Raw genomic sequence first — 3,880 nt, forward strand, 5'->3', positions numbered from 1 at the left:
CCCGAGAGGGGGCGGAGAGGACACAATGGCTAGGTCAGGGGCTGAGGCTGGGCATTGTGCTCCCCCGGGGACAATGGGTCGCCTCCTCCCTCCCCCGCCAGCCCATCTGCCCGTCTGCCCGCGGGGTCAGCTTCCCAGGCCCGGCTCGTCCTCCCGCTCCCCCCACTCCTCACTCTCACAGCTCATCCGCACTTGGACTAAAAGCCTGGGAGACCACCCCACCTCCAGACGACAGCTTCCACCCCTGACACTGTCATCCTGGCCACAACCTGGTCACATGTAGCTGTCCCTACCTGCTCAAACAGCAGGGCTCCGTGTCAGGGGCCAGAAAGGCATGAGCAGAACTGTCGCCCAGGGCCGCAGTCCCCTGCCCAGAGCACCTCAACACTGGGCTGAGGGGTGAGCAGGCCCTGGTGCAGCCAGCCTTGGTGCCCAGGGGCATCGCAGGGAGACCTCTGGTCCCTGCCACCCGGCCACTGCCCACCCAGCCCCTTCCTAGTCACCTGCTCTTTGGGATCCCAGCACCCTCACAGCTGGCTCAGCCCAGACCTGCACCCCAGCTTTGGCTCCCAGGAGCTCTCCCTGCCATAGCCTTTCCCAACCCCTGCCCTTCTTTGGCTCACCCTGTCCCCTCTGCTGTCCCAGAGCCTTTCTCCACCCACTCCTGTCCCTCTGTCCCTCTAGGCCGCCCTCCCTGCCCTAACTTCTGGCTCTCCCTCTCCTCTCCCTGGCTTCCCTGCACACCCTCATACTCTCCTCTTGCTCCCCCAGGCCTGGGCCTGGTCCCTTACCCCAGCCTCGGAGCAGCAGGAGCAGCAGCAACCCCGGCCCCATGGCCCCGCCAGGCCACGCCAGGCCCCGCCAGACCCCGCCAGGCCCGGCCCCTCAGTCCCGGGCTACTTCCCAAGCAGCCCCGGTCTTCTGCCTTCAGCCTGGGGGCCCCTGGGCTGTGGGCATTCCCCCACACCAAACTTGGGGGTACAGTGTGGGGCTCTGGCCTTGCTTTGGGGAGCCTGGGATCTGGGGGTGCCGAGGTCTGGGGTCAAGGCTGGAGGCTGCAATCCTCTCCGTCCTCCTGGAGCTGAGTCTCTGCTCTCAGCCCCAGCCCCCTCCCCACCCCTGTCCCCACCGTCCCCTCCTCCCATGACCAGGTCCCAGACACCAAGACAATTGGGGCGGGGACAGGGGAGCCAGTGGGGGCCAATGAGAGTGGGGCAAAGTTGGGGGGTCAGATCCGCCCCTTTCCCAACCTCCAGAATCCAACCACAGCCCGTCAGACCCGCCCCTTCCTCCCTCTCAACTTTGATCTAATGAGAGTGAAGTTCAAGGGGGAGTTGGGGCATCTGCTCTCCCCAGGCCGCCCCCAGGGACCCAGGGCCTGCAGGGGGTAGCTTGGAGTCTGGCTTGGGGGTCCAGGCCAGGGGTGCAGAGCCCCCACCCACCAAGCAGAGTCGCTGTCCCCGGTGCTGAGCCAGGGTCAGGGGACCTCATCCTGTGACTTCAGTCACAGTCCCCCGCAGCCCCTCACGTTCCTGGTGTCACTTTCCAAAGCTGCTCTCTCTATTCTTACCGGGACAATGGGTTGGGGCCCGCCAGGGGCCGGGAGGCTGCCAGCCAGCGGGAGGTGTGGGGATGGGGTCGGGGGACAGCCTCCACACACCCCATCCTAAAGAGAAGAAAGAGGCCCAGGCCACCCGCCCCTTGCGGGACCGACCACCTGAAACATGCAAGAAGAGGGAGCCTCCCTTTGTAGGGGCCTGAAACAGCGAGGGGCTGACTGTGAGGCTGTTTCTCTGGGACCCCCTCAATAAGCTCTGGCCTCCTCCAAACAGCAGAGCTTCAGAAAGACGAGAGGGGTTCCTGGGATGTGTGTGTTTGGGGATGTGTGTGTTTGGGGGATGTCTGTGAGACTTAGGAGAAAAGGCAGGGGTCCAGGGTTCAGTGGAGGTTCTGGTGCAGGCAGGTCTTGAGGTCGCAGCATTCAGGCTTCCCCACCCTGGAAGCTCCCATCTGCCTGTCTTGGGCTCACTGTTTTGTTTTGTTTTGTTTTTTTAAGAGGTTTTTGCTATAAGGCACATGCGCTCACCAGACAGAGAGAGATAGAGAAACAGAAAGCGAGAAATCCCCCCCCAGGGGAGATGGCCACACCGCAATCCCTTCTCCTCCATTATCCTCTTGGGACCTTGGGCACGCACGCACACGGGCCCAACGTAAGTTTTAAGCCACCGGGTCTGGGATGCGAACCGCAGTCGACTATGTGGGACACCAGTGACATATGTCGCTGGACTCCCACGTAGTTGACCGCGGTTCAAATCCCGGACCCAGTGGCTTAAACTCACGCTGGGCACATGTGTGTGTGTGCCCAAGATCCCGAGAGGAGAATGGAGGAGAAAGGATTGTGGTGTGGCCATCCCCCGTGGGGGGTGATTTCTCGTTTTCTATCTGTCTCTCTCTGTCTTTGTGGCGAGTGCGCGTGCCCTATAGCAAAACCTCTCAAAAAATAAAAGAGAGAGAGAGAGAATTACTTACTATATTTTTTAAAATTCAACCAAAGAGAGAGAAAAGGAGAGTGAGAAAGCAAGCTGCCAGGTCTGAGCCTTGAACCGTAGTCAGCCATGTGGGAATCCAGCACCCCAACCACTGCGCCACTTGCCGGCCCCCATGTCCTCAGTCTTTGTCCCCAGCTTACTCAGCACTTCTGTGGCTCATCCTGCCTGGCCCACAGGTGGCAGTCAGCTCACCGCCCCTTCTGCAGTTCAGCCCCCTCCTTCCAGAGCAGTCCTAGGCATCTGAGGCCCAGGCTCGGGCTACCTCTAAACCCCTGCAGCCTCCCCACTGGCCATTTTCTCTAGCCCTGCATCTTTCTGTCCTGGAGTTCCCCGGGGTGGGGGTGGGGAGTCCCCACCTCTGAGTCAGAGCAGCCCGGACAGGGAAGGAGACCGGGCCTTGCAGTCACGGAGACGTGAGCAAACCATTCCGAGGGATGTGTCCTCCGACTGCACTTCATCTGTAATGGGAACACCTCTTCCTCCTGACCGGAGGACTAACCCAGGTGAGGGCCCGGCATACGGCGTGGCCCGTGAGAGTTTGTGTCCACGTTTAAGAACCTGCCCTGCTATGGGCTAGGTTGAAGCCCTAGTCCCCAAAGGGATTGGGCTTTTAGGAGATCTTTAAGGTTAAGTGAGGTCAGAAGAGCGGGTCCTAATCTGATAGGACTGGTGGCCTAACAAAGAGAGGAAAATGGGCCAGCAGATGGCATTGTGGTCATGTCGTTGGACTCCCACATGACCAACTGCCAACTGCAGTTCGAGTCCTGGACGTGGTGGCTTAAAAATCGCCCAAGGCATGTGTGTGTGCCCAAGATCCGGGGAAGAAAATGGAGAAGGGACTGTGGTGTGGCCATCTCCTCTGTGGGTGATTTCTTACTTTCCTTCTCACTTTGTCTCTCCACCCCATGTGCCCTAAAGAAAAGTAAAAATAAAACTCTCAAAAAAAAAAAAAAAAAAAGAAAGAAAGAAAGAAAATGAGGAAGAGGGGCCAGAAGATGGCATGGTGGTTAAGGCGTTGGACTCCCACATGGTTGACTGTGGTTCAAGGTTGAGACCTGGTGGTTTGAAAACAGAGGAGAGGGACCAGCAGTTAGTGTAATGGCTATGTCGCTGGACTCCCACGTAGTGGATCGCGGTTCAAGTCTGGGACCTGGTGGCTTAAACTCATGCCGGGCACGTGTGCATGCATGCCCAAGATCCTAAAAGGAGAATGGAGGAGAAGGGATTGTGGCGTGACCATCGCCCCTGGGGGGTGATTTCTTGCTTTCTGTCTCTCTGTCTCTCTCTGTCTGTCTGGCGAGTGCACGCGCCCTATAGCAAAAACCTCTCCA

The sequence above is a fragment of the Tupaia chinensis genome, unplaced genomic scaffold (genome assembly GCF_000334495.1).
Source record: "Tupaia chinensis unplaced genomic scaffold, TupChi_1.0 Scaffold000659_1, whole genome shotgun sequence".
Taxonomy (NCBI): domain Eukaryota; kingdom Metazoa; phylum Chordata; class Mammalia; order Scandentia; family Tupaiidae; genus Tupaia; species Tupaia belangeri.